The sequence below is a fragment of the Pipistrellus hanaki genome (genome assembly GCF_964339955.1).
Source record: "Pipistrellus hanaki genome assembly, chromosome: 2".
Taxonomy (NCBI): Eukaryota; Metazoa; Chordata; class Mammalia; order Chiroptera; family Vespertilionidae; genus Pipistrellus; species Pipistrellus hanaki.
Window position 1 is genome coordinate 29443862 of NC_140504.1, and position 22926 is coordinate 29466787.

A 22926-nucleotide genomic window follows, 5' to 3' on the forward strand; every position below is an offset into this window, starting at 1 on the left:
GCGCACCTCACTCTGGGTGACAGGTGAGCACGGACAACCCGCTACACATATACACACTAAGGAGGGGTAAATGGAGCAACCCAGGGCGTGTCTCACTCCAGGCTATAAGAAATTGAGAACGTGCAACCCAGAGCAACCTGCACCCACTTTTGTCCCAGCCCATGGGATAGTCCTGCAGGGGATACCTGGAGCAACCAAAGTATCCCCTACAGGGGATACTATTAGTATGGTTCCACATGGCTGGCAAGCAGTATTCTCTAGCTATTAGTATGGTTCTGGCATCCAGGCTGGGACTGGGGCACAGTTTCACCAGAGCCACAGGAGAGCACTGATGGGGCTACCTGGAGTAAGCTGGTGTGCCCAACCAGGGGCCACAGGTCTGTGCTGCAAGTATACTGCCAGAGGGACCTAAGGTTCCACCCTACCACAGGTGCTGGGTAGCACAGCAAATTTCATGCCAGAGAACTATGTGTCATCACAGAGAGTCACACTCCAGAGGAATTTTGCATGTGCTCCCACCATCCTGAGCATCTTAAGCAAATAACTAAGGGACCAGATCCATGAGAGAAGGGGATACAACTCAGAGCAGAGACAATAAAGGAATGAGACTCAAGGAAGACTCAGCCTCTGGGATAATTACAATATTTCAAGACCATTGACCTGATAGGGTCTTCAATCCCAAGCAGGATGCCAAGGGCCAGAAAGAGACAGCAAAAATGGGGAGACAAAGAAACAACCCCCAAGGTAAGAAAAGGAAGAAACATCAGAAAAGGAAATAAATGAAACAGAGCCATGTAATACATCAGATAAAGAATTCAGAATGAGGGTTATACAGTTCATAAACTGGATGGATGAGAATATCAACAACTTATATAAGAATCAAGTAGAAATCAACAATGAAATAGTTACAATAAAAAACCACAATGGAAGGTTTCAACACTAGACTAGAAGAAGCGAAGGACGGAATTAGTGAGTTAGAAGATAGGGCAGATAAAAAGCAACCAATCTGAACAGTGATTGCATAAAAAAATTGGAAAGCAGGAGGAGAACCTAAGGGAGTTTTGAGACATTAAACAAAGTAACATACGTATAACAGGGATTCCAGAAGGATAAGAAGAGGAACAAGGATTAGAAAACCTATTTGAAGAAATAATGACAGAAAACTTCCCTGATTTGGGAAGAAAAAAGTCACACAAACACAGAGTCCCAAACAAGATGAACCCCAAAAGACACACACCAACACACATCATAATTACAATGACAAACGTAATGACAACAAGAGAATTTTAAAGACTGCAAAAGAAAGACAGAGACTTACCTACAAAGTTTCTCCATTAGATTATCAAATGATTTCTCAGCCAAAACAGATCAGGCCAAAAGAGACTGGAATGAAGTATACAAAGAAATGGAAATCAAGAGACTAAATCTAAGAATATTCTATTCAGCAAGGCTATTATTCAAAATTGAAGAGGAAATCAGGAGCTTCACAGACAAAAAAGGCTAAAAGAGTTTATCACTACCAAGCCAGCAATGTAATAAATGCTAAACAGAATGTTGTAAAAAGAATAAATAGAAAGGGAAGGAGGAACACAGGTATAAAGAATAAAACTGGCTACAAACAAGAACCTACCAATAATAACATTAAATGTAAATGAACTAAATGCTTCAATCAAAAGACACAGAGTGGCTGGATGGATAAGAAAACATGACACTTATCTGTGCTGTCTACAAGAGACCCACCTCAGAACAATGAACTCACACAGACTGAAAGTGAAGGGATGGGAAAATATTTTCCAAGCAAATGGAAATGAAAAAAAAAAAAAAGTACTGGGATAACAATACTTATATCTGACAAAATAGACCTCAAAGTGAAGGTCATAACAAGAGATAAGAAAGGCCACTTCATAATACTAAAGGAATTGATACAACAAGAGGATATAACGCCGGTAAACATATATGCACCTAATGTAGGAGCTCCCAAATACATTAAAAAACAAAACAAAACAAAACAAAAAAAACCCTTCTGGAAGATATCAAAGGAGAGAGCAACAGCAATACAATCATACTAGAGGACTTTAATGCCCCATTGACATCACTGGATAAATTCTCTAGACAAAAATATCAGCAAAGAAACAGAAATCCTAAATGATTCACTACATCAGATGGACTTAATTGACATCTTCAGAGCATACCACCCCAAAGCTACAGAACATACATTCTTTCCAAGTGCACATGGGACTTTTTAAAAGATAGACCACATATTGGGACACAGGCAAATTTTCTTCAAATTCAAGAAGATTGAAATCATATCAAGAATCTTCTTAGATCACAATGGCATAATATTAGAAATAAACTAAAATAAAAATAACCACAAAAAATCAAACAGTTGGAGATTAAATAGCATGTTATTAAACCGCGATTGCGTTATCAAGGAGTTCAAAGAATAAATTTTAAAAAATCCTGGAAACAAATGACAATGAAAGCAAAACAATCCAAAATCTATGGGACACAGTGAAAGCATTCTTGAGAGGGAAGTTCATACCATTACAGACCTACCTCAAAAAAAAAAAAAAAAAAAAAAAAAAAAAACAAGAAAAAGATGGTAATAAATTATCTAACTTAAAGAATTAGAAAGAGAGCAATAAGAAAAGTCCAGAGTGAGCAGAAGGAAGAAAATAATAAAGATCAGAGTGGAGACAAATGACATAGAGACAACAAAAAAAATCCACAATACAAAAGATCAATGACACCAAGAGCTGGTTCATTGAAAGGATAAAAAGATTGATGAATTTCTATCTAGGTTCACCAAGAAGCAAAGAGAGAGGGCCCACATAGACAAAATCAGAAATGAAAGAGGCAAAATAACAATAGACCCCACAGAAATACAAGGGATTATTAAAAAAAAAAAAATACCATGAGCAACTCTATTCCAATAAACTGGTCAACATAGAAGAAATGGATATATTCCTAGAAGAATACAACCTTTCAAAACTCAATCAGGAAGAATAAAAAAACCTGAATAGGATGATAGCTATGGAGGAAATTGAAGCAGTTATCAGAAAGCTTCCAGCAAACAAAAGCTTTGGGCCAGATGGCTTCACAGGGGTATTTCACCAAACAGTCAAAAAAGAACTAAAACTATTCTCCAAATACTATTTAAAAAATTCAAGAGGAGGGAACACTTCCAAGCTCATTCTGTGAAGGCAGCATCACCCTAATACCAAAACCAGATAAAGACACTATAAAGAAAGAGAATTAGAGAGTTACAGGTCAATATCTCTAATGAACATAGATGCTAAAATCCTAACAAATCGGATCCAGCATGATTTTTGAAAGATCATACACCATGACCAAGTAGGATTTTTCCAAAGGATGCAAAGATGGTATACAATATCCGCCAATCAATGAACATGATACATCACATAAACAAATTGAGAGATAAAAATAGTATAATCATATCAATCGATGAAGAAAAGTAATTTGACAAAACCCAACACCCTTTCTTGATAAAAACTCTTGCAAAGCGGGAATAGAGAGATCATACTTCAACCTAAAAAAGCTTTATATGAATAACCTGCAGCCAACATCATACTCAATGGGCAAAAACCAAAACCATTTCCCCTAAAAACAGAAGCAAGACAGGGATACCCACTCTTACCACTCCTGTTTGAAATAGTACTGGAAGAGCTAGCCATAGCCATCAGACTAGAAGAAGAAATAAAAGGTATCCAAATTGGAGAAGAAGTAAAGCTGTCACTATTTGCAGGTGACATGATATTGTACATAGAAAACACTAAAGACTCCATCAAAAAACTACTAGATTTAATAAAAGAATTTGGCAATGTAGCAGGATAAAAAATTAACACCCAGAAATTGATGGCTTTTTTATACACCAATAATGAACTCACAGAAAGAGAAGAAAAAAAAATTCCACTTACCATTGCACCAAAAATTAAGATACCTAGGAATAAACTTAACTAAGGATGTAAAAGACCTGTATTCAGAAGCTACAGGGTATTGAAAAAAAGAGATAGAGGAAGACATAAACAATTGGAAAAATATACTATGCTCATGGATTGGTAGAATCAATATCATTAAAATGTCCATACTATCCAAAACAATTTATAGATTTAATGCAATCCCCATTAAAATACTAAAGGCATTAAAATACTAGTTTCACATACCTAGAACAAACTCTCCAAAAATTCATATGAAATTAAAAAAAGACACAGCAGACTTGAAAAAGAAGAACAAAGTTGGAGGGATCACAATACTAGATATTAAGCTATATTCCAAACCACAGTTCTCAAAACTGTCTGGTTCTGGCACAGGAACAGACTTAAAGACCAATGGAACAGAACAGAGAACCCAGAAATCAACCCAAGCCATTATGGTTAATTAATATTTGACAAGGGAGGCAGAAGCATGCAATGGAGTCAAGACAATCTCTAATACAATAAATTGTTTTTGGAAAAATTGGACAAATGCATGCAAAAACATTGAAACTAGACCACCTACTTACACCTTACACAAAAATAAACTCAAAATGGATAGAGAACTTAAATGTAAGGTGGGACACCATAAAAATCTTAGAAAAATCCATAGGCAGCAAAATATCAGACATATGTCATAAAAATATCTTTACCAATATAGCTCCTCTGGCAATGGAAACTAAGGAAAAAGTAAACAAATGGGACTACATCAAAATAAAGTTTCTGCACAGCAAAAGAAACCATCAATAAAACAAGAAAGCTCACTACATGGGAGAACATGTTTGCCAATGTTATCTCCAATAATGGTTTAATCTCCAAAATTTACAGGGAACTCATACAACCTAACAAAAAGAAGATAAATAATCCAATCAAAAACTGGGCAAAGAACCTAAATAGACAGTTTTTGAAAGAGGACATACAGAAGGCCAAGAGACATATGAAAACATGCTCAAAGTCACTAATCATCTGAGAGATGCACATCAAAATGACAGTGAAGGCCCATCACACTGTCAGATGGCTATCATCAACAAATCAACAAACAACAAGTACTAGCGAGGATGTGGAGAAAAAGGAACCTCATGCACTGCTGGTGGGAATACAGACTGGTACAGCCACTGTGGAGAACAGTATTGAGTTTCCTCAGAAAACTAAAAGTGGAACTGCCATTTGACCCAGTAATCCCACTTCTAGGAATATATCCCAAGAAACTAGAAACACCAGTCAGCAAGGACATATACACCCTTATGTTCATAGCAGCACAATTTACAATAGCTAAGATTTGGAAACAGCCTAAGTGTCCATTAGCAGGTGAGTGGATTAAAAAAACAGCGGTACATCAACATAATGGAATACTATGCTGCTGTAATAAGGAAGGAACTCTTACCATTGGCAACAGCACGGGTGGATCTGGAAAGCATTATGCTAAGCAAAATAGCCAATCGGAGAAAGATAAATATCACATGATCTCACTCATTTGTGGAATATAATGAACAACATAAACTGATGAACAAAAACAGATCCAGTGACAGAAAAGCATTTAACAGAACGTCAAACTTCAGTCGGAAGGCAGGGGTGGGTGGGTAAGAGATCAACCAAAGGACTTGTATGCATATAAGCATAACCAATGGACACAGACAGGGGGTGAGGGCATGTGCTGGGGGTGGGGGTGGCCGGGGAAGGTCAATGGGGGAAAAATGAGACATATGTAATATTATATGTAATACTTTAAACAATATAGGTTTTTAAAATAAATAAGTAACACACTAAAACTTGTATAAAGACCTTGCCAAAACCGGTTTGGCTCAATGGATAGAGTGTCGGCTTGGGGACTGAAGGGTCCGGGATTCGATTCCGGTCAAGGGCATGTATCGATACCTTGGTTGCGGGCATATCCCCAGTAGGGGGTGTGCAAGAGGCAGCTGATCGATGACTCTCTCTCATTGATGTTTCTAACTCTGTATCTCTCTCCCTTCCTCTCTGTACAAAATCAATAAAATATATTTAAAAATAAAATAAAATAAAACTTGCATAAAGACCTGACAGGTTTTAGCACCCTGACTTTTACCTTGTAATGCTCCCTCTTTGACTTCCTCCTCTCTCTACAATTGCTTCTCCCCCCCTTTCCACTGTTTTCCTTTCCCAGTGTTTATTCCTTATTCTATTTCACCCAAATGTATGGCCTGTGAAAGCCTACTTTGAACAAAACCTCTGCTGAATCCTGAACTTCGATTTTCCTGTTCTTGATGTAAAGTTTGCCAGTTTATGCCCTTAGAAGTCTCTCTTTCTCTCAACAAAAGAATCGACTAAACGAAATTATTTTTATTTCCCTGTTGCTCTTGGCTGATTTTCTTATGTGCGTCAGAGACTTTTAAAATGTTCCCAACCCTAGATCCAAGAAGCTCATAAAATGATTGAGGACAAAATAAAAGATCCCCCACTTTCAAAGGGGAGCGCGGGATCACAGGCCTCACCAGCCATTGGGGAAGGAACCCAGGATTGTGGAGCCCTAACCAGCAACACATCCATGGTCTGTGCAAGCTTCTACTCTGTCTGCCCCAGACATCATCAAGGCCCTTAATTAGCAGCTTAGCTCCAGGATGGTCACAATGATTGGCAAGTACCGTTGCACTCCTAAATGCACACCCTGGTCTCCTCAGACCTCCCAGGATCCCTGCCCCAACCTACTCACAATCAAGAGTTAAGGTTTGGCCCAGTCGAGGGTTGCCAGGATCCTGCCCTAACACTCTCAACCCAGGGCATAACCACACTCCACCTTAATTTCCTTTTCTGAGAAATAAGGGAGTTGAACTGATTGTCTATGTTACACTCCAGCTGCAATGATATTAAATCATCTACCCCTAAGCATAAGGACAAGACAGGAATATACAATAGCAACCTGGAAAAAAAAAAAGTTTATTTGTTAGAAGGGTGGACTCTCAGGTTTCATTTTTCCGGTGATAGACGTCCCAAAATTCTGGATTCAGGCTTCCTGGAATGGCCTTATGATCTCACTGTGCCTCACTTGCCTCATCTATAAAATGGGGATGAGTGCATTTATTTTCAAAACAACCTTGTGGTAAATGTGTTCATGTTGTAAAATGCTTGGAGTAGTGCCTGGTACACAGTAAACGCCATATAAGTGTTGATTAAATAAGCAAATCATTTTATTCTGTCGCTGCAATGTTTGTACCATAAATTTAAAATTTAAGAAAGGTTCACAACAGAAGGGGGGAAAAAAAAAGAACTGAGATGCTATGAAACTTGTATATCACATACACTGTTGTTCAATAACCCAGCACTAAAACATCTGGGGTCCAGACTCTACAGTACACTGGGAATTTAGGGAAACTAACACATTGTAACGCATTCCCACTGAAACATAAGATAACAATTTGTATGATTCCTTTTCTCATCAGAAATGCCACAGTTGCTCATGGGAAATTTAGGTTAGGAGTTTCTCTTTTTAACCCTGCAAAAAACATTTAACCACACCCAGCAGGAGAATACATTTTATTTTGTGGTGCTAAGACTTAAAGGATTGTAAATAGAAAACCAGGCCTAGCACAGCTGCACTTCTTTAGAGAAAACAATGAGCCAGACTAACAAGAAGCTTAAAGGGCCATATCTTACGTGCTGAGTCCCCTGGCGTGAATACTCACTCAGTAAACACCTAGAATGGAGAGGACATTGCTACATCTGCCAGCTTGCTGGATCAAAACTACTTTTGCTTACTAAATAGGTGCCACAATCTGAACTCATGCTTAATTCAGACAGGTGCTACTGCACTGCTAACATAGAAAAAGTATTCCAGTTTCCATAAGATTTTAAAGGGAGGAAACTATCAACAACGCCCTTACCTGTTTCTCCCCCTGGAGAGCTAAACCTCACCATACCTTTACATACAAATTGAAATAGCTCACAAGTGTATTTTAGAATAATAATATATTAGAACTTTCCTGATGAAGATGATGGAAACATCAGTCTAGTGATGGCGGTTCATCTTCCTCTTTAAAAAGTGCATTTCAGCTTTGGGAAGAGACACAGACCTTGCTTAGTGAGAAAACTAAAGCCTGCAATGCAATCATTACCATTAAAGTGTTATTAAAACCCAACAAGAAATGTTTTTAAAATATATTTTTATTGATTTCAGAGAGGAAGGGAAAGGGAGAGAGAAATAGAAACATCAATGATGAGAGAGAATCATTGATCAACTGCCTCCTGTATACCCCAAGAAACACACACACAGCCTTGGGCGGTGTGGCTCACGTGGTTGAATGTCTCCCACACACCTGCAGCTCAGCAGGTTCCATTAACTATTAGGGCATGTGTCTGGGTTTCAGGTTTCGAACTCAATCCCCAATAGGAGGCGTGTAGGAGGCAACTGATAGATGTTTCTCTCCCTCTCTGTGTCTCTCTCAAATCAATAAAAACATGTACACACACACATACATATATACATACATACTAAAGTTCAGTACACGAAATTCGTGCATGGAGGGGGGAAGGGTCCCTCAGCCCAGCCTGCACCCTCTCCAATCTGGGACCCCTTGAGGGATGTCCGACTGCCTATTAAATAGGCCCTATTTAAAGCAATCCCAGTAGGATAGGGCCTAAACGGGCAGCTGGACCTCCCTCTCACAATCTAAGACCACTGGCTCGCCTGCTCGCCTGCCTGCCTTCCTGATTGCCCCTAACTGCTTCTGCCTGCCAGTCTAATTGATGCTTAACTGCTCCCCTGCCAGCCTGATTGCCCCTAACTGCACTCCCCTGAAGGCCTGGCCACCTCCCCCCCAAGTGCCCTTCCCTATAGGCCCAGTTGCCCCCAACTTCCCTCCTCTGCAGGCCTGGTCACCCCTAACTGCCTTCCCCTGCAGGCTTGATTGCCCCCAACTACCTTACCTTGCAGGCCTGGTCCCTCCCAATTGCCCTTCCCTGCTGGCCATCTTGTGGTGGCCATCTTGTGTCCTTATGGGGTCAGCCATATTGTGTGTTGGAGTGATGGTCAATCTGCATATTACTCTTTTATTAGATAGGATAGAGGCCTGATGCAGGGGTGGGGGCCAGCTGGTTTGCCCTGAAGGGTATCCTGGATCAGGGTGGGGATTCCCTTGGGACATGGGGCAGCCTGGTCAAGGGGCCTGTGGTGGTTTCAGGCTGGCCAGGGCCCCTGGCAACCCAAGCAAAGGCCCTGGGATCTGGGATTCATTTATATTCTATAATTGAAAGTTTGTAGCCTTGAACAGAGGCCAGGGCTGGCCAGGAAGTTTGGCTTCCTCCATCACTGGGGAACCCAAGCCTCCTGCTCACTCTGTGGCCACAGCCACCTTAGTTGGGTTAATTTGCATACTCACTTCTGATTGGCTGATAGGTATGGCTTGTGGGTGTAGAGAAGGTATAGTCAATTTGCATATTACTCTTTTATATTATATATATCAGGCTGGCAGGGGAGTGGTTAGGGGTGATCATGAGAGATATATATATCCAAGCAGCACAGTCCCCATCAAACCTAAATGAGCACCATAGTTCATAAATATTCTGACACCAGGGACAAATATTGTATGAATTGTGATTTATATTAGATCCAGAGAAGACAAATTGGGAGCTCAAACAACTAGTTAAAAGGTTCCCAAACAACACTTGAGTTTGTACTAAGGCTGAGTAAGAACCCGGGTACAAATTCCCTTGTACATATGTGACACAACATTGACTACTTAAAGAGATCCTTGTTCAGATAGGCAGTGTGTAAATGTGGGGTCTGTTAATAGGTCATGCTTTCGACTCTTCATTCTTCAGGCTTTCATTGCATGCCATTAACTAGCCCATTTAACAAAGCACCAAGGTCTCTGGGGACCTAGTCTCCCGGAGACGCTCTGAAGGCCCACAGAGGGTTATCTAAACCGAAATTGGCAGGCCTGGCAGATAAGGTTAACGGAACTCGCCTCTCCGGGGAAAGACATAGGAGGGGGTCAAACGCAGAAGCCCTGAAGGTTCTTAGGAATCCACTTGCATGTAGCACTTGAGAGAGGAAGGAAAGGCGGCCACAATCCGAGATTAAGAGAAGGCGCAAGTAAATATAGGCGTGGGGGCAGCTCTGGCCTGATTCTACAAGGCCAGTTCTGGAGGGCGTTGCGAAATCCCCGTCAAAACTTGAAGCCCCGCGCTCCCCGGCGCAGCTGAGACCGGGATCCCAAAAAACTTGGAGCTGGAGCGAGAGAAAAACAACAGTCCCCGCTCCAGGCCCTGTGTCCCCTGTCCCATGCTCCGCCTCGGCGGCGTCATCACCTCCTGGCGCCGCTGGCGAGCAGCTGGGTGGCCGCACGCCCGGGACTGTGTGTCTTGCAGGCTGGGCTCTCAGCCTGGGGACACGGCGCTTCCCGGCGGGCGCGCCCGCCACCCCTGTCACCCCGGGAGCGCGAGGGGACCTGGGGGCGCCAGACACTGCGAAGGGGGGCACGTCGGGGTGGGGGAGGGAGGGTGCACCCAGCAGAGGGAGACCCCCATCTAGGCCTGGAGCCAGGGTGGCTCTGCGCCCCCGCAGACTCCCGCCCCGAAGAAAGTGCGCGCCCAAGTTGCCGGCGTCCGCTCCGCAGGAACTGGACGGGCCGGGGCGCGAGGGAGGCCCCTGGCCCCTGGGGAGGGGAGGCGGGTCCCGTGAAGCCGCAAGGCCCTGGCGCCAGCTGCTGCCAAGGTCCCGTCCAAGTTCAAGTGGCGGAGGGGGCGAGGCCAGCGGAAACCAGACTCCCTCCCGCGGGAGCTCTACGCGCTGGGACCACGGCGCAGCTCCTACCTGAAGGACCGGGCGGCCGTGGGTGGGCACCTGCGTGGGGGCGGCGGCTGGATCTCGGGGCTCGGGCGCAGCTGGCACAGCTGGAGGCGAGGGAGGAGGGAAAGAGGAAGGGCCTGCACTGGGACCGGGTTCCGCGGCCGCCCGGAACTCGCCACCCGGATTCGCCCGGGCAGGGGTGGGGCGAGGCGGTTCTCAGTCCGGGGCGCCTGGTAGTGCAGGCTATCACCCCCACGGAGCTGATGGGCTCAGGTCACCTGGCCTTGTCCAAGTCCTGGTCCTGGGTTCCTATTCTCTTTCTCTCCCCCCCCCCCCCCCCCCCAACTTTTCATTAAGTCAACAGCATCCATCTAGGCTTCTAGGGGATGCTAATTGGCACTAGTGTCTTTAATTTCAGGTACTCCTGAGCCGCCATGCGCCAAGGCACTGTTCTAGGAGCTTTGCTTTTATTATCAAAGTCTCATCTATTGCGGCTAGTAGGCACCATTAGCCCATTTTACAAGGAGGGGCACAGCTGATACCACAGGTGAAATAACTTGTCTGGGGTGACAGTTTCAAAGGAGGGGCTTTCCTGGTAAGCCTTCTTCCAAAGCCTAGAGTAGGCATTATGGCTGATTTACAGATAAGGAAACCAGAAACGTGAAGCAAGCTGCCTACAGTCACCCAATTTTAGAATGCAGGAGATTAGGAATTTGTGTCTTGATATCTTTTAAAGCTCCAGCTAGCTGTCCTTCAGAAATCTTAGCATAAAATAACAAACCGAGAGTAAAACATGGAGAATTCCCATTGCACCCATGGAACTGCTCAAATAGAGCAAGTTGGATGTTTTTAGTCTACTTAAAATAACGTCTCACGAAAAAGAGAACCAGTTGTCACGTGGCTGGACTAGCAGCCCTTTGGGAAGATAGTTTTGAACAGAGGCCAGCTCTAGCCTCATTACACAATAACGCACTCGGCCAGAGCCAAAGGAAGCAATGGTGTCCACATGCACCCAAGGGTTCACAACGATGGCCACTTTAAAGCGCTTCCTGGATATTGCACACCAAGACTGGCCAAGTTACATAATGTCTTACTCCACACATGGAGCTTCATGAAATGAAAAATAGACTATCCCAGGCCAAGTCCAAAGTGGGGGTGGATGGGTGACCTTATAGTCTGGAACTCTTGTTTTCCTGTAACCTATAGTTGCTCAGCCCTCCTTGGACTGCATTTTTCTCTCTTGAGCACATCTTTTCCTAATGATAGGAGGGTCACACAGCCTTCACGCTTTCCTTGCTGACAGACATGATTGATGTCTTTTCAATCCTAGGATACTGACAGATTTTTACAATTAAACACAAGGCCCCCGGAGCATAGAGAGTATTGCCTAAGAGAAGTTTGGCAAGCGTAAGATAAGCATGTTACTGAAAGGCTGAATCCCCTTGCCTCCCTTCTTTCTCAAGTTTTATTAATCACAGATGATTTGGTATTATACACACAAATTGCTGCACTCTTACAAAATTACAGTGCTTTTGACTAAGAAGTCTTCAGAATTACAGTGCTTTTGACTAAGAAGCAGCAGGCTATAAAATTGCATCCCAAATTCCTAAGTGACATTAAAATAATATATATATATATATATATATATATATATATATATATATATATATATCATTTGGCCCTAACCTACAACAATAGGTCGTTTAACTGTAAGTAGAAATGTAATTATTTAAGTGCCCTCATAATAATTGAATTTCTGCTTTCTTTGAGCTAGAGAAATAAAATAGGAAAAGGTCATGTATTGCTTAGAGATAAACTAAAGTGATGGACTACCACAGATAAGTTTTAGATAGACTATGTAATTATTTCTATTCCGCTGAGAGACTTACTGATTGTTGGAGGTTGTAATTTTCCCAACTCTTGCATATCTTCCGAGATTTTGTCAATGTAAGAACATCCAAATCTATAGAGAATTTTGATGAATGTGTATTGGAGCCAAAAGGAGGATATGCCTGGAATCAATATCTCAACAAACTGAGAAAAATGCTCAGTGTATGGCAATTTGTGGCTTCTTTTATCTATTTGGACTTAAGGATAATTTAAGGAAGATTACATGCATGAAGGTGGGGAGAAACAGGTATAAGTATTTTCTCATTTATAAGTCATAAAGTCCACTATATTGCAGGCACTCTTTTGGTAATGGAAGATGCTGCATGAACAAAACATGAATTGTGCTTTTCTGTAGAAAAGACTGACATAATCTGACCTTTGTTTTAGAAGGACCACACTAACTTCTATCTATACATATAAAAGCCTAAATGACTATTACATTGACCAGTCTGTATGACACACACTATAATCACCAGCGGGGCAGAGGCTCAACACAGGAGCTGCCCCCTAGTGGTCAGTGCGCTCCCACAGTCAACCTCCCATGGCCAGCCAACCTCCCACGGTCCCTTCCCCCAACCATCTGGCCCCAATTGGCCCCGATTGGGACTGGGCAAGATAGCCCTGATCATCTAGGCTGAAGGACCCCCCACCTGTGCACCAATTTGTGCACCAGGCCTCTAGTATAGAGAATAAACTGCTTAGGGGTGAGGGTAGAAGCATGAAGACAAAGCCACAGCCCAAGTGATGATGGCTTTGAGTGATAGTCATGTAGGTGTTGGAAGTGGTCAGAATCTGCATCTTGGTATAAATAAAAGGAAACCAATATTCAGGAAAACTAAGGAAGGAGAACTAAATATTCAGGGTGAGCTTTACTCAGTGAGGAAATTAGTTATGTTCTGACAATATCAAGTTTATGAAGAGATGAATTAGTGAAAGCATTAGTGGGGTCAATCGGCTCCATTACAGCTGCATTTTTTATCTTCAGCTAGGCAAATGCTCTATTTCTTGATGAAATATAAGTTGGAGCATTTGCAATTTGCCCTGTTCTACCACTTTTAGACCACTGCCTCTACCATGAACATTCTTATTGCATAATTAAAGACATTTCCCCACCACCACCACCAAGTTTTGACTTAGTCTTCACCTAAATCAGGGGTGGGAAATGTCTGGCCCACGGGCCCATATTAGGGCCATAAAGTCATTTGGTCTAGCCCTGCCAAGGCATTAGAGATGAGTTGATTAAATGTTTGATCAAATATAGCAGGTTAATTTTTTAAGTTGATAATTCTGCATGGCCCACCAATGATGTTATAAATATCCAAATAACCCTTGACAGAAAAAAAAAGTTTCCCCACCCCTGATCTACATAAACATACAACCAATTCAACATTTTAATTCATAACTGTAGTGATGGTTGAAATCACATATTATACCTTTAGTTTCAAAATCTTCTGCTTTCAGACTTCATGACACATTATTCTTTGCATTTTTTCAAGTAAAATATTTCTACAAACATTTATTTGAATGTGCACTTTCCTATTTAAGTTTAGATTTAGAAAGTTACGTTTGTTACACCCGCAAATGTTTATACTTAAAATAGAAATGGAAGGACTCGTTATAAAGGTTTCTTTAATGATAGTAAGAATGGCAAAATTTCCCAGGGTGAGAGCCACTTGGATCCCTGCCCATGTGCCTTCTAATCTTTTAGAACCTCCAGAGAATTCTGTAAGTGTTTCCTTGGCAAACATTTACTAATAGCTAAGGGGTTTGAAAACATTTTCATCTCCCTGCATAATTTTTCATTTTCCAGCAGAAATCTTATCCTATGGACACTATTACTAAATTGTTGCTGGCTTAGGTTTTCACACTTGTGCAATCTGGCACATTAAAGGTGCACTTTCAAACTCATGCCTTAGGCTTTTTGTGAGGCCAGTCAAGACATCCCTACCCTCACACCACAGATATAACATAAGTAACTCTCAGAAACCTCTCAGCTCTCAGCTTCAGTTGAGCTCAGAGTGGTCCCAGAAGTCAAAAATCCCCCGTAAGGACAAAGTGGAAAATGAAATATATATATATATATACACATTTTTTATATTTATGTATGTTATATATTATAAAATAAAAATGTTTTATACATAAATATACATGTTTTATATTTATGTTGTATATAATAAAATATAAATATGTTTTACATATAATATTTATGTTATGTATTTTATATTTATATATAACATATGTAGGGTGTTCCCCCAAAAGTATACATGTTCTTTGAATAATTATAGAGGCAGTGTTTATTAAAATGCATTTCATTTTCAAAATTGAGATATCAGACCTGGCCGATGTAACTTAGCTGTTGAGTGTCAACCCATGAACCAAGATGTTGTACAAGTTTGATTTCTGGTCAGGGCACATGCTGGGATTGCAGGCTTAGTCCCCAGTGCGGGGCATGCATGAGACAGCTGATCAATTTTTCTATCTCTCTTTCTCTCTTCCTCTCTCTCTCTAAAAAAAAGAAAAAGAAAAAATAATAAAAACATTTAAAAAAGAAATTTTGAAAAATTGAGCTATCAGATGTTAAAGTGTATATACATTTTTGGGGACACCTTGATATGCTATATGTTATTTATATATGTGATATATATATATATATATGATATATATATATATATATATATATATATATATATATCTCACACATACACACACACACACACACACATATATAGTTTAGAGACCTGATGCACGAAATCTGTGCAAGAGTAGGTCTTCCTTTTCCCAGCTGCCAGTACCAGCTTCCCTCTGGCACCCAGGCTTCCCTCTAGCCACCGGCAGGCATCTGGAAACCCAGGCTTCCCTTGCAGCCTTGGCTTTGTCCAGAAGGATGTCCAATCTAATATTATGCTTTTATTATTATATATACTAGAGGCCTGGTGTGTGAAAATTCACGCACTGAAGGGGTGGTCCCTCAGCCTGGCCTGCCCCTTCTCACAGTCTGGGAGCCCTCAGGGGTGGGAGGCAACCCCACAATCAGGGGAAGCCGACACTCCATTACACCTCTCCTGCTGTCACTACTGGCAGCACAAGCCTTGGCTGGCCCTGTTTATCTGAGCCTCGGGCAGCCCTGGGCAGTTGGGCAGCTGCCATTCAAGGTTTGCCTGCACCTTGGGCCATCACTGGGTGACTGGGGGGCTGAGGGGACTGGGGGACTCTGAAGGAAGGTGTATAGAGCAACCGGGCCTGCCTGGGAGTGGTCCTGGCCTTGCCACTTGCCTGCCACCCCAATGGGGCTGAGGGGACTGGGCACCGCCATCTTGTGGTTGTGGGCACCGCCATCTTTGAGGACACCGGAAGTCAATTAGCATATTCCCTCCTTATTGGCTGTGGGCACCACCATATTTTCGACAGTGTGAGAGTCAATTAACATATTCCCTCTTTATTAGATAGGCTATAACTAGTGGCCTGGTGCACAAAATTTGTGCATGGAGCAGGGTTCTCTCAGCCCAGCCTGCATCCTATCCAGTCGGGGACCCCTTTGGGAATGTCTGACTGCCGGTTTAGGAGATCGGGCCTAAACTGGCAGTCGAACATCCCTCTTGCAATCTGGGACCTCTGGCTCCTAACCGCTCACCACCTGCCTGCCTGATCACCCCTAACCAAATCTCCCTGGCTGCCTGATTGTCCCTAAGCACTCCCCTACTGGTGTGATCGCCCCTAACTGCTCTCCCCTGCTGGCCTATTGCCCCTAACTACCTCTGCTTTGCCCCACAACCAGGATCAGGGCTTCCCTCCCTCTGGCTGGCCACTGGCTCCCAGGACCCGGGCTTGCTTCACCCAGGCTGGATGCAACCTCAGGGGACCAAGGGAGGGAGGCTTCATCCAGGCTGTAGCCACAGACACCTGGGACCACAGGGGGTGCGGCTTGTCCCTCTCCTAGGCCAGAGGTGCAGGTGCAGCTGCTGGCACCTGGGACCCTGGAGCAGGTGACTTGTCCCTCTCCTAAGCCACAGTCTGGCTGGTCCCCAATCCTCTCTCCCCAGTGTGGAGTGTCTGAGCTGTTATGGTGTGATGGCATGAGAGCATGATGACTATTTGCATATTAGCTCTTTATTATATAGGATTTTTTAAAAATATATTTTATTGATTTTTTACAGAGAGGAAGAGAGAGGGATAGAGAGTTAGAAACATTGATGAGAGAGAATCATCGATCAGCTGCTGCCTGCACACCCCCTACTGGGGATGTGCCTGCAACCAAGGTACATGCCCTTGACCGGAATCGAACCCGGGACCCTTCAGTTCACAGACCAACGCTCTAACCACTGAGCCAAACAAGTTTCAGCAACTCTTTATTATACAGGATTTTAACTTGTCACAGTCTGTCTTCAAGTGGATATTATACCACTTCACATCTTGTATAGAAACTTAGCTGTAACAAAATTTCATTTCTCCTGGGTGATCTTTGTGCTATTATTGTCAAGTATTTTACTTTCACTGATGTTATAAAACTGGCATTACATTATTATTTGTTTAAACAGTTAATTATCTTTAAATATATTTAAATAATAAGAAACTTCAATTTTTTTTTCCTTTGCATTTACTGTTTTTGGTGTTTTCTATTTCTTGGCATGGATCATTATTTGTATCTGGCAAAATTTTATTTACGCTTGCAGGACTTCTTTTAACACTTCTTACACTACAAATCTGCTGGTGAGAAAAAAAATTAAATCTTTTATATATGTAAAATATTTTTTAAATATTTTAAAAAATATTTTCACTCAGTTTAGAATTATAAATTGAGAGGATTTTCTCCCCTTGAGTACTTTAATGATGTCACTCTACTATCTTCTCCCTTACACTGTTTCTGATGAGAAATCTTTTGTAATCCTTATGTTTATTCCTGTGTATAGTGTGTCTCTTTTCTTCTGACTACTTAAAATGTTTTCCTTTTCATCATTGGTGTTGAGCAATGTGATTTTTATGTGCCTTGATGTAGCTTTCTTTATGTCCTGTGCAGCTTGCTATTATTCACTGAGCTTCTTGATCTGTGGGTTTATATTTTTTACTACATTTTGATAAATTGGGGAATTTTTTAATTATTCTTTCTTCAGATGGGGAATATATATATATATATATATAAATTTTGGGTCTCTAGAATGGGCTGAGGAGGAAGAGGAGTAAACCAAACCATAGGGTTAGGACCTCGGCAGGCATTGGCCAGTTCATCACCAGCTGCCTGAGACTGGCTCGTTCCTGGCTGGGGGGTTTCATGCATCTGCTCCGTGCTGCCCAGCATGGCGGTGTCCGTCAGGGCTGTGCATAGGTTACAGGGAAGGCATGGCCTGGGGAGTCGGAGCCTTGATCCCACGCAGTAACCAGTTCTGGGCATTGGGAATTCAGCCAGTTCTCTGCACCCTGAGTCGCCCCACTGTTGCGTCCCCAGAGCACTCATGATGCCTTCATGGTGCCTTCTTCCACCACAGCCCCCTAAGCTTGCAGCCATGGAGTGTGCTGTCATAGGTTTGAGTTCAGGGAACACGGAAGACCCGTGGGTGATAGCAGGCTCCGGGTTCTGGCTGGGGAGGCGGTCGTGTGGGTTTGTGGGTTTGAGCGCTCACAGTCACAGTGTTGGAGGTCTCTTTCTTAGTGTCTCAGAGAGCTCGGTGGTGAGGAAATGCAGGTCTGGTTTCCATGGGAAATCTAGCCTTTGAGGGAGTCAGAGGAGTTGGCTGGGTACGCCTGCAGCAGAGAGACAGCCTTCTCCCTAACCTCTTCACAGGTGGACTGGTCGCCCGAAGCCCGGGCACTGCTCAGTGGATCCTGCTGTTCCACAGAGTTCTCTGAGCAGCGTCCCTCTTCCACAGGAAGAAACATGTGTGCTGTGCACAGTCACTACCCGTCCTGGGCCGGCGGGGGCACCCAGCCCTGGAACTGTTCTCCCGTTGGGTTCACAGTGGTCGAACAATCATTGTCCAGAATTCCCTGGTTTAACAAAGAAAATTAATTTCCCAGTGAGGCCCCTGGTTAGAAAGGAAGGGAAGTGGGGAGAGGAAACGGAGCTGAGCTGCCTCTTCCCCGCCAGCCGAAAGGTGCAGAGCCCGACGCATGACCTCGAGCTGCTCACCTGCCCTCAGAGGCTGCTTCCAGAGAGACCATGAAGGCCGGGCTCTGCTCCTGTGTCCTGGTGGGGTCTGGAAAGCAGGAGGCAGAGCCATGCTGTCACTTGGGCCTTGGGGCAGTGGCCTCCTGGTTTTTGGCAGAGAAGGTAGCCCTGGGGTCTGACCGCTCCTCAGTGGTTGGAACCATGTGTAGGAGTTGCTGGCGCAAGTGCATCCCTGGGAGGCAGGTACAGCCAGCAAACCATCAACCTAATTGCCTGGGTGACAATGCCAGCATCCTGGCTGGCTGCTATGGGCACCTCTATCTTTGTCACGAAGTGACTGTTAATTTGCATATTTCCTCTTTATTAGACAGGAGGATTTCTTTGGTGGGACAATTTATTTCTGCCCAAACATGTTACTCCACTATCCTTATAACAATAAAAAACTCAAAAAAAAAACAAAAACAAATTTCAACCAGCTGATGGGAGGGAATGCTAGGGAATAATTATAATGGCAGCTATCAATTTTGAAAATGAAATGTAGGAAAGAAGAAAGGGGAAATAGCAGAGAGGAAAGATTGACAAGCAGCATGGTGCATTCAGGAAACTTCAAGTGAATCAAAACATTTGGAAAGGACAGGGGAAGAAGAAAGAAAGGCTGGGTAAAGCCATATCTTAAGAGTCTTGGATGTATGGTTCTAATTTGAATGTTATCCTTCAAGATGACAATCTTTAATCTGGGTTCTATAAGCTCGCTGAAGTTTCATTCGCAATTCTATGTGTGTAAACACATTTATGCCAATGGCCTGGAATTCATCAGCCTGACCTATAAAATATAATCATACATCAGTTCTTAGTTTAATTGCTGTCCATGTTCTTTGTCCCTACACTTAGCCCCTTAGATTTGAGGTATTGCTATTCCTCAAACTATGTCCTTTACCTTCTTTTACCAACTGTGACCATCACTTTTTTTTTATGCCCCTTCACATTGCTTCAGATTTATAACTGATCCAGTCCAGCTGGCCACAGATAATCCTGGGCCATGAAAGTGGGCAGCTAAAGCCAACCGGGACTTTAAAGTGGTTACAGCTAAAGAGATCAAAGAACTTGAAGCTGGGGTATTTAATGGGTCATTCACATGGATACTAAAGGCACTAAAGATAATGGCGAGTGTTGGCATTAAGATTTTCAGTCGTATTCTAAAACCCATGCTCAAAATGAAACACTAATCTGGAGATCAAAAATTGAAAATGAGAAGGGCCTAGACGATGGTATATAGGGGATTTTAAATAAGGTTAAAAGGGTGGTTAGCAAATGGGAAACAAGAGTGTGAATCTAGGAGTGTTCCACACTGTCTCCAGACCACTTAGCATTGTTCCAGCACCCTCCTGACTAAGCAAGAGCTCACAATGGGGGCCAGAGAAACAGACTGGCCAAGAGCCAGGGTGGGACTAGTCCAAGTACTACAGAGCTCGGAAGCCCAATTTGATCTTTGAGAAAGCATGAGGGGAGAAGCAAAAGCACAAAACTGACAGATAACCCAGAGAGCCCACTTAAAGGAGCTAAGAACTCAGGTAGTTTGAAATAAGGATAGCAAAGTTGAAAATGGTTGGATGAGTGGTCCTGAAAGGTCTAAATTTTGAAATCCTACTGAAGTTTATTTATTGCTTCCCCTTTAACAGTCAGTTTCTCAACAAAGCTCTTTTAAGAACTAAAAGCAGAGACATAAGGCCCCCAGAACAGAAAGAAGGAGATGGGGAAGGACAAGCAGCCCACTTTGTGTGGAGGCCATTAAGGGACCCTCAAGGAAGAAAGAACAGCCTAGACAGCTTTCCAGAGGTTACCAACAGATGGGCAGACAGCAGGAGAACTCAAGCTGTTCCAAGATGAAAGGTTTGGGTACTTGAAGGGACTTGCTCAAGGTTTTTGATCCCTCTATTGGGTCTAGAATGCCATATAGACCAGAAACCCAGTTTAAGGGGCCTTTGTCAGAACCTTCTCCATTCTGGAGGTAGCGGGTATTTCCTCTTCACACATCAAAGGACCCTCTCATCTCACCTTCTGCATACCCTGGGCCCTGCATGGGTTCATTAATTGTACTTGGTATTATGGATCTGGGTCCCATCTAAGCCCACAACTTATTCTTAATATTTTTAGAATATCTGCAATTGGTCCCATACAACTATCCCTATTAATTCAACCAACATTCATTAAGTGCTGCCCTCTTTTATTGCCTTGTAACCTTTGCATGTAATTCACACTCATAAACAGGAGAGTCACAAACATCTCTGAACTGAAGATAAAATTATCTCAAAGAGGTCTTGGCTAAAAGAGGGACATACATTGATAATCCAAAGGTACATTTCCCAAATCCCACGGTAGCCTTCTTCCAGCAGGCTGCACTGGGTATAGTAGCATCACAGGAGTGCAAAGCACATGGCATTGCTCTGAAAGCATTTCAGGATGAGAAGTTGGCTTATAGGGCAACAGAGCACAGTAAGAAAGCTTTGAAGGTAGGTTAGTGCTGGGCCTACTCACTCTCTAGGTCCCTGAAGGTATATTAATTCCCTTTAATTCACAATAAAATCTTACCATCATGTTTAAATGTCTCCTCGCATGTGCATTTGGAATTCTTTCCTCATGTTATCACAAAAAGACCTATTACACACATTGACCACCCTGGGAGCTGATGAGACAAGAGAGAGAAAGCATAGCACATGAGAGAAGGAATGACCTGTGCATTTGCAGTTGGGAGCTGACCAACGTTGAGAGGGAGGATTGTCCTTGGCGATGTTGAAGTCAATTGGTTGAAGTCTTACTAGCTCACTGATGTAGAGGTATTTCCATCAGGTGCAAACTGTGGTTCCTGGTGCCATCAGAGACCTGTGAGTACTAGCAGGCTGCATGTGGGCTTTGTCAAATGTTCCAAATGTCACAAGAACAAAAATGATCAAGGTGTGAATGTGCCTAAGCAACTTATTTACTCTTGCATTTTGTCATCTCTAATAAAGAGAATAGATAGGAAGAAAATAGATAGGGGAGGGAGATAGAAAGGGGAGAGGACACATACAGAGGCTAAGTTAATCTACATGATGAAGATACAGGAGAGAGTAGGGAAGGGAGAGGAAGAAAACCTGTGTGGGAAGTAAGGTAGAGGGAAAGTGTTAGAGCATGGGCCAAGAGGGTCTTACTAGTTTGTGGTTGCTGGAGCCATGTTTCTGGTGGTATGAGCTATATTCCCTTTTTTGATCTTTGTGATATATAAATATCAGAAATCTTCTAAAAGTACTACTTGTGGTTATTGGACTGTGATTCTGTGACCATGACTATTAGAGCTGAGGCACAAAGAACCCCAGGATTTATTAGGGTTTCAGAACTCTGATAGCAAAACTACTAAAATGAGAATTCCAAAGGTAGTCAAGGGGAAGACATAAGCTAGACCTGTATGTATATTTTTTATTCCATGTGGAAATTAGTTAAGACTCTTTCATGACTTCAGGGCATCTAACCTCTAAAGGGATTATTTCCCAACCAGTTGAGAAAAGTGTTTGTAATTTAGGGGCACATAAAAGAAAACAAACAGAAAAATACAGTCAGCTTGCAAAAAGCAAAATTAAATGGCAAATAAGTGAATGACAAAATATTTTACCTCACCGGGAGTTTTAAAATAAAAATAATAAAATAAAAATGCAAAAAGATCTCAAAGGATATCCTTGTATGTATGCACTGACTTGACACCCACGTGGCTCCCTTGTGCAGGTGACTGGCTGAGGCTGTGTTCCCTCGATCTTGGGCCACTGCTGGCTGTGATGAGTCCAAGTCAACACCTTAGCTTTCCTTGTTTTCTCTGACCTGTTTCAAGAATAATTACTCTGTACGTATGCATGCAGACATTTCAATTTTACAATTAGTCTTGCAACTCTCGGCAAAATTCTCTTGCCCTTTTTTGATGATATTGTTGTGTGCCCATATCTCCTCAAAGTGCCAGGTGGTTATTGTCCAATTATTTCAGTTGGGGAGAGAGAACGCACAGAGTGAACAGTGGAGTCATTGAATAAAGTGTGTGCATGGGAGGGAAGGGAGACCAGGATGGACAGAGAGAAAAACCAAGATGAAAGAAAATTAACCAAATTATTTACAGTCATAGGAGGTGATGGTTTTGTGGCTTTTGATTTCTTCTGTAT

The 22926-nt window shown here is 42.7% G+C and overlaps 1 protein-coding gene across 1 annotated transcript in view; it reads right to left on the reverse strand.

Moving 5' to 3' along the window:
• The window catches only part of PLD1 (phospholipase D1), a 193974-nt gene extending 183049 nt beyond the window's left edge, over positions 1-10925 (reverse strand). Inside the window, exon 1 of the mRNA XM_084874150.1 lies at positions 10780-10925. The gene's annotated coding sequence lies outside the window, so the exon portion shown is untranslated. The remainder of the gene's footprint in view (positions 1-10779) is intronic.
• Positions 10926-22926: the final 12001 nt, after the last annotated feature.